Source organism: Aulonocara stuartgranti, assembly GCF_965226115.1.
Source record: "Aulonocara stuartgranti genome assembly, chromosome: 15".
Classification (NCBI taxonomy): domain Eukaryota; kingdom Metazoa; phylum Chordata; class Actinopteri; order Cichliformes; family Cichlidae; genus Aulonocara; species Aulonocara stuartgranti.
In genome coordinates this window covers 42,586,226-42,599,486 of record NC_138951.1, presented here as the reverse complement: position 1 = coordinate 42,599,486, position 13,261 = coordinate 42,586,226, and the positions used below count along the sequence as shown (strand labels likewise).

The window sequence follows — 13,261 nt, the reverse complement described above, 5'->3', positions numbered from 1 at the left end:
CGTTTCCCCGGGTTTTTAGTTTCTTGTTTTGCTCCCTAGTTTCCCTGGGTCGCCTTTCGTTGTTACAATAAAGTGTTTTTTCTGTTAGCGCGGAGTCTGCGCCTGGATCTTTTCGTGCCCGCGCACCACGGCCCATGACATAATCAGTAAATGCAAATTATTTACATGCCCCCCTAAATTAAAACATTATGGGTTATTCAGAACAGAACTATGCTTGGAAAAATATTTTCCCATCAGTTGATCCAACTCCTCCACAGTAGCAGGTGGAACTTTTCTTTTTTGAGGACGGCTCCTTTTACCTGTCACAACGAATGGTCTGTTTATGTTTTGATCGAGAGCCTTTTTTTGGGGCAGCTGAAGAGGAGAAGTCTACCTTATGGCCAACCTCTGGCTGTATCTTGGTCATATTACCCAGCAAAACCCAGTATGCAGGTTCATCTGTAACAGTCCTTGTGCCACAGATCAGCACTGTTGCTTCTACATTAAACAGAAGAGCAGCGACAGCTGCAGTGGGCGGCTTCAACCTTCCCTGTGATGCTCACAGTGACCCATGGCTGCAATGCTGGTTCATTCAGTCTTTGAGAGTGCAGGACCTCAAACACAGACAGAAAAAGTTCATTTAAAGACAAGAACTATGAGCCAAGGCCGACACAAATGTGTTTTATCTACTTTCAAATCCATTTATCATAAATGTAACAAATAAAGTGTTTTTATGTATCCATCTATAGAACGCTGCATGCTATATTCTAAATCTGCCTGTTTCTTTTTAAAATGGCCTGAAATGGCCTGTATTTGTATAGCGCTTTACTAGTCCCTAAGGACCCCAAAGCGCTTTACACAACCAGTCATCCACCCATTCACACACACATTCATACACTGGTGATGGCAGCTACACTGTAGCCACAACTGCCCTGGGGCGCACTGAAAAAGAGAGGTTTTTAGAAACCTATTAGCAAAAAATGAACCTCAAGTATGTAATGCAAGGATGTAAACACTTTCAAGAGGGAGAAAGCATAAAGTTCGACTTTAAGTGACAATTATGGACACCTAATAGGATAAGGAGATTCTGCAGGTCATTAATCAATGTATAAAACTAAAATAAAATGTATTTTTAGTGACACATGACACAAACAAGGAAGCAAGATGTGTAATTAGGATTATTTATAATAAAGGCAAGGCAAGGCAAGGCAAGTTTATTTGTATAGCACAATTCAACAACAAGGTGATTCAAAGTGCTTTACAGAGACATTAGAAAAAAGAACAAATAAAAAGCATGATTTAAAATTGAATAAAACAAGCAAATAAACTAACTAACTAATTAACAAACAAACAAACAAACAACAGTATATAAAATCAAAACAGATAAAATCAGAACAGTAGATAAAATCAGTAGTTAAATGTAAGTTTTGAAATTTAAGCTTAAAGTGTGGATTTGGTGCTTTATTCAAATGCAGCTGAGAACAGGTGAGTCTTCAACCTGGATTTAAATAAACTGAGTGTTTCAGCTGATCTGAGGCTTTCTGGGAGTTTGTTCCAGATATAAGGAGCATAAAAGCTGAATGCAGCTTCTCCGTGTCTGGTTCTGACTCTGGGAACTGATAAAAGACCGGATCCAGATGACCTGAGGGATCTGGATGGTTCATACTGGGTCAGGAGGTCATTGATGTATTTTGGTCCTAAACCATTCAGAGCTTTATAGGCCAGCATCAGAACTTTAAAGTCTATCCTCTGACGGACAGGCAGCCAGTGTAAGGACCTCAGAGCTGGACTGATGTGGTCCACTTTTTTGGTCTTAGTGAGGACTCGAGCAGCAGAGTTCTGAATGAGCTGTAGTTGTCTGACTGATTTTTTAGGTAGACCTGTAAAGATGCTGTTACAGTAATCAAGCCTACTAAAGATGAATGCATGGACTAGTTTTTCCAGGTCCTGTTGAGACATCAGATCTTTTATCCTTGATATATTCTTGAGGTGATAGTAAGCTGACTTTGTTATTGTCTTAATGTGTTTTTCTAAGTTTAGGTCTACATCCATCACTACACCCAAATTTCTCGCCTGGTTTGTGGTTTTTAGATGTATAGATTGAAGTTCTCTGGTGACCTGTAATCGTTTTTCTTTGGCGCCAAAGACTATTACCTCAGTTTTGTTTTTGTTTAGCTGGAGAAAATTGTGGCACAACCAGTCATTGAATATGTCATTAAACACTTTGGTCAGAGCGGTTTCAGTGCTGTGGTTCTGTCTAAAACCTGACTGGAAGGCATCGTAGCAATTATTCTGTTTTAAGAAGTAACTGAGCTGTTGAGAAACTGCTTTTTCAATGATCTTACTTAAAAACGGGAGATTTGAGATCGGCCTGTAGTTGTTCATTTGTGTCTTGTCAAGATTGTCCTTTTTCAGTATAGGTTTTATTACAGCAGTTTTTAGTGGTTCTGGAAACACACCTGACATTAAAGAAAAGTTGACGATCTGTAACAGGTCTGACTCGTTTTGTTATCACTGTTGTTGATATATTTGTGTGGGCTGAGATTTTACTTTCAAAGAAAACACAGTAATGATCAGACAGGCCCACATCAGACACAGTAACCTTTGAAATGCTCAGGCCTTTGGAGATCAGTAGGTCAAGAGTGTGTCCTCTATTATGTGTGGCCTCTGTTACATGCTGAGTCAGCCCAAAGTTAAATAAATATGAATTAATTAGTGCAATTTCTTTAACCATGGAGAATAACTAAATCCTTCAGGACAATGTCACATCAATGCACTGAACTCACTATGTTATCCATCTAACAGAGCCTCTACATGTTCTCACTGTAATTTCCCCCTCATGAATGAATTCATGCTGCACTAATCTGAATGTTCGGGGGGAAATCAAATGCATTTTACTCGCAGTACTCAAACTGACTTACCTTACCCTTACGGGGAAGTAAGCCTATCTGGTGCAGATGCAAGGCTGTGTTTATTCTGGCAGAGTAATAAGACACACACTCTCAGGGCAATTCTTAGACAGAAAAAACTCGGAGGGCAATGCAAAAATGTATCCAAAAAATAGAACAAAATGACAAAAAAAGGAGTCAAAAAACAAAAACGATTGGATAGCTAACACATTCAGCAAGCCTGGGAAAAGGCAACCATATAGATAGGGATAAACATGCGTCTCAGGTATGTGGTGAGGATCTGGGGGCAGCTTGGAAGCCCCTTTTTCTCACGGGCTTTACCTGAAAGATGTGCAACGTGGGATGAATCCATATTGGAAGGCCATACCCAAAGGCATGACTTTGGGGATAGAAACTGAGCCTCTAAAGTGACAGTTGGATTGCAGATGGAAGCCAGTGAAAGCAGTCCTAAAAGACTGAAAAATCGTTTTAAAAGAGAGAGGTCAACTTGTGCATCCTACTGGAGAAAATGCTTCAGGTAATTAACAACATCTGTAACAAAAGCTAATTTAGGCAGACTTAGATAATTAGGCAAGAAATGATAGGATGATGGTGTCAGGTGGAGGCAGTTCATTTATTTTTACTGGGATGATGCATGATATTTAAAATCAATCTTTGTAGTTGTAGTATAAAACTACACAGCAGTCCATTAACGACCCCAAAAGCACAAAAATCAAATATTTGGTCAATGCAAGACATTTCCAATCATGAATAGTAATGCTAGCACATTAATTTTTTATGCAGCTCAGCAACAGCAGACCTGAGATTCTTTCAGCTACATTTTGAAGGTAAATTGACGTAGCCTTTAGAGACATGTGGCAAAAACCAGATACATGGGTAAAAGGGAGTCCGAGCAGGAACAGGCACCCACATAATCAGTGTGTACGTTTGCCTGACAGCTGGGGATTATTGTGCTGTTTTCTGTCTTTCCTAAACACAGTAGGCCATAACGACATCAGCATTTTCAGAAAACATGAAACATATTAGTGAAAATATAGTAAAACAGGCTGTAGCCCTGGAGCTCGAAGCTATTCATTAAAAATAATAATATAAAAAATTGTGTCTGAACAAAACAAACAAAATCAGACAAGTTATTCTTACATCACAATTTGTTATAGTAACTGTGTTTGTCAATAATGCAAAACATATGAGATTAACAAATTCTCTACACAATAGTGTCAGTCTGTTCTTCTCTGTTGGCCTGGTTAATATCATGTAACTTTTCTAAGCTTTTTCCCCTTTGCAGACAGGAAAACCCACAGTGCTGCTTTCAGGGAACACAGGTCATCTTTAGACTTTTGTTTTTGTGGCTGTTACTATTTCTTATGTTTCAGTACCATTATAGTCAAAAGAAGATTGTATTTTCCATTTGCAGCAATTTATTTTTTGTGGTGTGGCTGTTCTGTAGAACAGCGAGAGGTGCAGTAGACTTCAGCACAGAGGAGACATGTCGTGTTTGCTGCGTGGCAGGCAGGATTGGACACAAATACAGGACGCACAGGACACAGAGGGATGAACTGAGAGTCAGCTTTTATTGTGCTGTTAGTCTTGTTTCCATTCTTTTTCACTTGCTGTTTTTTCATATATTTCTTGTGCTGATCATCTTTTATTCCTCCACTTTCTTTCTGCCACGTGGTGTGCAGATAGGATAGCACAGGCTGACAAGGTTTTCCTTTCTTGTTTTCTGGCAGGGAACAGAGGCTGGTTGGCCTAAAAAACAAATGATTCTTCTGATGTGATGATGAGTCAACAGGCCCACAATGTTTTAATTACAAAGGCCAGACTGAAGGCCACGCAGGATAATGTAATATCACTTAGGCTACGTTCACACTGCAGGGGAAAGCGCATCAAATCAGATTTTTTTGACCCTATGCGACCCATATCCGATCATGGTGTGACAGTGTGAACGGCACAAATCCGATATTATCACATCCGATCTGGGTCACTTTCGTATGTGGTCCTGAATTTGATGCATATCCAATGTTTTAGAAAGCGACTGCTGTTTGATGGTCATGTCGCATTAAATCCGTCTTTTACGTCACTGACACAAGACAAATGCCAATTATCAGCGCCGGAGAAGACATCGCGAACGCTTCCTGGCCATCCAGTATAGATGTCAGCTAAACTGTTGGGAAGACAACGTTGGAGAAACGTGAACATTTTATTTGTTCTGTATAATCTGCAGATTCTGACAGAAATCTGCAGCTATCCTTTGAAGCACCGCTCCTCTCAAACAGCAATAAGGATCCTTATTAGGTTATTTACATTATTATGTAAATAACAAAATAACTTAAAGCAAAAATTGGGAAACGTAAAGTCCGAAGTCTTTATATTAAGGCCATCAGTCAAACAATACTGTTGGTCTGGGTCTAAACAGAGCACGTTGTGTGTGACATCTTTTGCGCATGCGGCCGCTTTGAGCGTTCACACTAGAGCGCGTTTGCTGTCGCATTTTATTTGTAGTGTGAACGAGCAGACAAAAAAATCGGATTTGATCAAAAAATCGGAATTGAGCATCAAGACCTGCAGAGTGAACGTAGCCTTATTTAATGCAGGTCTATGCTTCAATTTTCTAATACTGAAAACATGCTTGTGTTATAATATCCATGTCTATGTAAAAAGAAGATACAACAGGAGCACCTTTGCATTTCTGCTTCTTCTTGATGATGGAGTTCCAGTAATAGATGTAGCTTTGCTTTATTATAGCTGCTTCAGTATTAGTCATTTTCCAGAAACATGCCCTGATTCACTACATTTGTGTCAATTAAAATGTCTTTGCAGGTGTTATGCAAGTCTTTTGTCTTTAGGAGATACAAGCAGAGAAGCAGGAATGTTTTGAAAGTAGATCCACAGGATTGTGAAAGGATTTTGTGTGTGTGAGCGGAATTTTAATCATAATGACTAAAAAAGGCCCTTCAGGAAGTTTAACTGTGCAAAGATCACTGTACTCCAATTCTGCTCTGGACGCTGCTGGAATCCATTTTTTCTTACACACACGGCAGTTAATAGCAAGACTATCCTCCCAACATGTTGTTTCATTTCTGTTGCCCTGAGGAGACGAATCCCTCAGTTGAAAAGACCTCACCTTCCAGCAGCCATGGGAAGCAAGTAATGTGAGTGCATTTAAAAACTCACTGAGCATTATAACTGATAAGGTTTCCGAGAGAGACTCAGGCGCAGGCCAGGGTTTTCCTTTAAGCGAAGGACAGTGCGTTTATTTACAGTGAACACATACACCAAGTGGCTATATACAACGTGCAGGGGAAACGGGTCCGGGTCGCCAGGGTCCGTGGGAAACAGGGTTGGGAGAAGGGTGTTCCACACTTTCTGTACGAAAACGTTCCCCCTCAATCACTCCTCTCCGCATCGGGTTCCAAAAATGATCTACACACAAAACGTCAGGTTAGCAGGATAATTATAAGAAATTCTCAAAGTACAGGTTAGCAGTGTACTTTGAGCTCAACGGCACGAGGGAACAGGGATGGACACAGGCGCAGAAACCAACCCGGAAGCGAGGTGACAGAAAACAAATGATTTATTTCCGCCCACAGGTAAACAAAGGTGAAACACAAAGCGACGCCACCACACTAGTGGCGCGTAGGATTCGTCGGTGATAATGAGGGCGACCTAGACACCTCTAGGAGACGGCTGAACAGCGGGGACAGCGGGGAGGTAGAAACAGGACTAGGTAGGGGCCGGGGGCACTGGAACAAGAGGAGATCACGATCAGAGGGATCCAGCAGACAACCAATAATCCTCCGCAGTTGAATTGAATTGCCTTACTTGGTTTCAGATGGAGGGGACAGGTGGAGCGGAAAACCCGGAAGCGGTCGAGGCGTGGGGAGGCAGGCAGGTGAGCGGTGGGCCGGCAGGCCACGTTGTGTAAGCAGCTGGCGGCCCAGGTCCAGGAGGACGGGAGCGAGGGGAACAAGATCTCCACTCCGGGTGCTATCGCTGAGGACAAGAAAAGACAGGTCAGTCATCACACGGCGTTAAGACAAGGTTTAGGATGCTCCACTGAACTAACATGGGAATAGCAGATACTCAGGCGATGAGTGGTTGAGAGCGCAGGTCTGATATACCGCTGGCACGATTGCTCACAGGTGGTCAGCCAGGGAGGGGCAACCGGACTCCGCCTAAAGGAGGAGGAGCCGCTGTCTGAGACCTGCAGGTGCCCAACCAGACCATGACAAGCAGAAACACAAGTCTAACTGACACTGATAGCTCAACGATCCAGCAAAGACTAGTGCAGACTCGCCATCTAAGTAGTGCAGTAATCAGCTGGGATCAGCGGCCGGTGTGGTGATGAGCAGGTGTGTGGGCCAGCAGCGGGAGCCCGCAGTGAGCATCGCCGTGGCGAGAGAGAGAGAGAGTGAGAGAGAGGGCGAGAGCGAGAGAGCAAACAAACCACAAACATATTGCCCAATAGAGGATTGACCAGCGGGGCACAGGGACCATGACAATAACTGTTTACTTGCTCATCTTCATGTCCATGCCCAGTCCTGCTTGGCTTACAGATGGTGTATGCATTTTTGCCTTGCAGCTTGAGTCTTTATTGATTAGTGATCATGGTTTTCAAGAACTCGGTCAGTGGGGAAACATGTTCATTCTACTTGATTATTCTTCTTTCATTATTCCTTTGAGCTTAGATACCCCAGATGGATGCACAACCTTCTAGCATAGAAACTTTGAGGATGTTTGTTGAACTAAATATATAAAACATGTATGTGACTTTTAGATGCTCAGACATAATTTGGGGGGTGGGGGGTTCCCAGGGCACCGAACAGGCTAGGACCGCCACTGGCTACACCCACACTGCATACACTTGCTCCCACTGCTGTGCTGTCAGATGGAGCTTTAGTTTGACTGGATTCAAGGATTTCTTTGCAACAATGAATAATGAATCACACATGGTGGTTTCCTGCTGCTTCTCTTGGTAAAATCTAACTCAGTGTGAGTATCATCATAATTCCTTAGTTTGGCAAATGTTGTATTTATGTCATTTGTGGAGGAGGTGAGTGTAGATTTAAGAATCCTGCATCCTGGTGCTGAGTGATTGACTGTCACCTTAGAATCACTGATGTGATGTATTACAGCATATGAGAACTTATGGGGATTAATGTAAATCTGCCTAGAGATTTTTTACATTATTATTTATGCCTAAAAAACCACAAACTGTAGAACTGTGAAGCCAAAATAACCAAACTTAATAGACTTGAATTTGTCTGAGAAAATATGCAAATCAAGAGAGAATTTGTCTTCCTGGTTTGCTGAATAATTGTTATTCTGCAGATGGTCCCAGTATATAAGCTCAGTCAATCTTTCAGAACTGGTATACGGTATCATCGTATCTGAAGATTGAAATATCTGCTGAATGAATCCAAGTGCACCAGCTATGCATTAAAATGTGTATACGGAGCACATACATAAGTGAGAAGACTGTATGACTGGGTAGGTGCACATACGCTACCAATGTACAGTGTGTTTTGTTTTTCTTTCAATTGTTAAAGCTTTATTGTTGTTTTTGCACATGTGACCTGGTGGGAAAAAAAAATGAGGCCAAACAACACAGTCACCATCAGAGGAGGAACATTCAAAAGAACAGAATACTAGCTAATGGTTGTTTGTTGTGGTATGATACCTAGTCATACTGTACTATGAATTACTAAAGCAATAAGGTGTGAGTGTGTGTTGGGGGGGCAGTTTGGTCTGATCCCAGTAAAGTCTCTTCAACTGATTGCAGCCTATGTGTGTGTGTGTGTGTGTGTGTGTGTGTGTGTGTGTGTGTGTGTGTGTGTGTGTGTGTGTGTGTGTGTGTGTGTGTGTGTGTTTAAGATGAAAGAAGGAATTCAGCACTCTGTGACATTACGGCTGCGCTATGATGCAGCTGTTGCATGCAAAATGTACGATGTTGTTTACAGCAATCGGGCGTCCTGTCAGGTGGTGAAGCAGCAGAATACTGATGAGCTGTCTTTGGGGAAGAGAAGCCACTGAGAAGTCTGGCTCAAGTGATGAGAGGGGAAAGCGTGTAAGTGCAATGGCAGTCATTACATATTTACTCTTTAAGGGAGCCTGCTTGAAATTGGTAGGTAAAAACATACACACAACATCACACTTCACATCCCCGCACAGTTTCAATCCAAGTGTCAAGTGATTTGTTTTCTGTCCTCAATCCCTTTTGTTTGTTTGTTTTTATGTAGAATAAAAGCATGCATAAAAGCATATAACATTTTCTGTGTATATCACTAAGTTTTGCAAAGTGACGCATGCTCCTGGAGATATGTGAACTCATGGCTTGTGTCTAACTTTCATTTCTGCAAAATAAGATGGTTGGCCAAAAGTTTACAGAAAAGAGAGATACTGTTTTTTCATAGTTATTAAATATAATAATATAAATAAAACAGGAGGAGCAGAGATTAGGCTACATGTAGCTAGCAAGGAGTCTGGAGTCATGCAAGACCCAAGCGGTTTCAGTATTGAAAAGGACCAAAGCTGGTTTCTCTCTATGCCTCTTTCAAAGACAGAACGTCAGTTTAACCCTTTCATGCATAGTGGTCACTACAGTGGACACAGCTGTTCAAAGGCTGTTTCCTTGTATTTGCGTCAGTGTTGATGGGATTGCACTTGCACATAAACCACTACATTGGACACTGATGCCTCACTCCATACCTGCCACCCACTGGTCGTTTAATGTCACTATAGATATATGACATGCTTCATTGTAATTGTTGTTATTGAACCCTGTCATGCATGAATTATGACCACCTCAATCAGGATTTTTTTTTCTTAAGTATTTTATTCATTTTTTCATGCGTAAAGAGGAGTAAAAAGACTAAAGAAAAAATTCTGATTGTCGTGGTCATAATTCATGCATGACAGGGTTAATCAGCCTGAATCCGTTAGTTGGTCGATAATTTTGGCATGGTGAACCTCAAGAGAGACAACGGCAAGTAGGTCTTTAGTTGGAGATGTGGTCTCTTTTTAGTGTGTGCTTTTTTGACATTGATGATTTCCAGTGTGTTCAATCTGGAGCCTATCCCCGCTGCCTTAGTGCGAGAAGCAGGTTACACCCTGGACAGGTCGCCAGTCTGTCGCAGGGCTAACACATAGACGCAGACAACCTGTCACACTCACACCTATGGGCAGTTTAGAGTTTCCAATTAACCTGACCCCACTAATGTCTGTGGACTGTGGGAGAAAGCTGGAGTACCCAGACATGCAAACATGCAAAAACCCACACACAAAGGCCCCCACCCGATGGTGGAATTGAACTCGGGACCTTCTTGCTGTGAGGCAACAATGCTAACCACCGTGCTGCCTGATGTAATACTATGTTGCAAACCCCCCACGGTAATACAGACATAGGTCTGTAATACATTTTAAATGATTTAATTAACATTACTGAAAAATGCCCCCCCCCCCCCAAAAAAAGCACTAGCTGGGTTGATCAAGATGAATGTATTGTAACGTGTATTTTGCTCAACATACTGAACCATGGGTGAAAAGGAGGAGCTGTGACAGTTAAAGACAATGATACATCATTTGCAAGAAATATTTCTGTCTTGAAAATTAGAATTGTACTTATAAATTCCAACCAAAAGCAGGATAAACAAAACACATACGGTATATTGTCTAATAGTCTTGGAGTACTCTTAATATTAAATAGCTATAAATATTTACTACCAGGAGGAGGCCCCGGGGCAGACCCAGGACACGCTGGAGAGATTATATCTCTCGGCTGGCCTGGGAACGCCTCGGTGTTCCCCCGGATAAGCTGGAGGAGGTGGCTGGGGAGAGGGAGGTTTGGGCCTCTCTGCTCAGGCTGCTGCCCCCGCGACCCAGGCCCGGATAAAGCGGATGAAGATGGATGGATGGAAATATTTACTAGTAAGAACTGCAGTCTGGGTTTATGCATGTATATGCCCAATAGAGGTCTTATTAGCAAATGAGCACCAAAACCACGATATTTTATACTAGAAGCTGTAAAAATGAGAAAAGGTGGACAGCTGTCTGTTGAATCTGTAAAGAAACCAGATGCACTGTGCATTTATTTATTTTTGAGGTTTAGGCATTTTTAATCCAACGTTTCCCCTCTAACTTTATCGACACCTACATTTAGACTGTGCATTCATACATATAAAAAAATCTCTTTATCCTGAATATCCTATCCAGTCAAATGATTTCTTTACTGTGCACCAGGGCTGGCTATATTCCGGTGGCTAGAGGGGAAATGCCCCCTTAAACAATTGTCCTTTTGTGTCTTGTGCCCTCGTGTTTAGTGTAGGTTTAGTTCAGTGTCGAGTCTGCGTCTTTATGAACTGTTTCTTGTTTCCTTTTTTACTTTGAAAGTCCATGTCTTATGTCAGTGTATTCTGTTTACTTCCCCCCGTCTCTTCAGGATCATCAGGTCCAGCTGTGTGTTCCCCACCTGTGTGTAATCTCCCTTTGTTCTTCTGTGTGTATCTAAGTCGTGTCTACTTGTGTGCTGATCGCTGGTCCATCTGTGTATCAGCCGTGTGTTCACCCTGCTATCCTTCCTTCATGTTCAGGTTTGCTGTTCAGTTTATCCCAGTTTAGATTATCTGTAGCTCCGTTTTGCCATCCTTATGTTTCAGTTCAGTTCATTTTTATTTCAAACATTTCAAACATGTGCCTTCACAGTCATTGCAAAATATCATTCCATTATTTGTTTGAAAAGGAGTAGGCTGAAGTATTTACTTATTTGTCCCTACCCCCTCAAGTTTTACCTCTCATTCATTTAATTTTCTTTTAGTCTCTTTTAGCAAAAGTAAAGCAAAACAAAACAAACATACATAAACCAAAAACAAGAAATAATCAAGCCCCACCACAGTATAGTTTCGTTCATATGAAAAAGACAGAATGTGTAAATTTGCAGATTCACAAGTTATGGAAAAAAACTAACACAAAAACCGAAAAGAACCACAACACCATTACAAGCAACATCACCGTCCTGGGTTAACACTGTTTTCTTCATTCTTATAATTATCTAAAATTAGTTTTTTATATTTTATTTTAAACTGGTTTATGTTTTTACTGTCTTTTATTTCTTCTTTTAGACTGTTTCATAATTTAACTCCTGCAATTGAGATAGACATAGTTCTTAAAGTTGTTCTAGCACTTCGTATTTTTAAATTCCACTTCCCTCTTAAGTTATACCCACCATCTCTTTCTATGAACAATTTACAGATTTCTTTTGGAAGCATTTTATTTCTTACTTTATACATTATTTGCGCTGTTTTAAGCTTCACCAAGTCTTGGAATTTAATAGCTTGCATTTTGAGAAAGAGTGCATTTGTAGGGTCCCTGTACCCACATTATTATTAATCTAATGGCCCTTTTCTGTATTATAGTTATTGTTTGTGTGTTACTTTTGTATGTGTTTCCCCAGACCTCTACACAGTAGCTCATATATGGCAGTAGTAAAGCACAGTATAATATGTGCAGGGCTTTCTGATCCAACATATCTGTGGAGGTGGTTGGTGAGGGGAGGATGTTAGTAAAGCTGACATCCATCATGCACAAACCACATTACCCACTGCACGAGTCTGTGAGTGGGCTGAGCAGCTCCTTTAGTCAGAGACTGAAACACCCTCGCTGCAGGAAGGAGCGCTTTCGCAGAGCATTCATCCCAACAGCAGTTAGACTCTAACTCCTCAATCACGATGTCATAAGTCACTGGACACTGTGAACATCCACGGTCACCACTTCATGTATAATGGACCCTCCATGTGTACGGACATGTGCAGGTATATATGTCTGTATATGTATACATATGTATATTTAGTGTGTACGTGTGTGTGTGTGTGTACATGTCTATAAATAGGAATAGCAGTGGTACAATAGCTAAATCAAGCTATATAGTTTATGTCTTCCATATTTCCAACCATATCCATAATCACATACTGTATATGCTACCATTGAATATAGTGTATTTTTTACTTTTTTTCACTGATTGTGTCACGACTGGGGCAGCAGCCGTGTGAAGTGTAGAAAGGAGGACTCAAATGCAGCACTTATTCAGATGTGAGGGTGAACATGGAGGGGATTCATGGAGAAATGCAGAGTACGCAGGGTGACACAGAGGATGAACACAGGCGATGAGGAACTGAGGGAAACACACACACTATAAATACACAGAGGAACACTGGGAAATCACACACAGGTGGGAGACACAGCTGGACCTGATTAACCTGACGAGACAGGGGAACACGAACACCAGGGACCAACAGGGGGAGCACAAACCCAGAAACCCAGAATCTAAAATCCCAAAACACAAACCATCCCAAAACAGCCCACAAGTAATAATGAAAATA

General features: G+C 41.4%; 1 long non-coding RNA gene across 1 annotated transcript in view; it reads right to left on the bottom strand.

Annotated features, from left to right (window-relative positions):
- Window positions 1–6,444: 6,444 nt before the first annotated feature.
- LOC309689536 overlaps window positions 6,445–13,261 on the bottom strand; it is a 62,641-nt gene continuing 55,824 nt past the window's right edge. Inside the window, exon 2 of the long non-coding RNA XR_014271426.1 lies at window positions 6,445–7,092. This is a non-coding gene — a long non-coding RNA (uncharacterized lncRNA). The remainder of the gene's footprint in view (window positions 7,093–13,261) is intronic.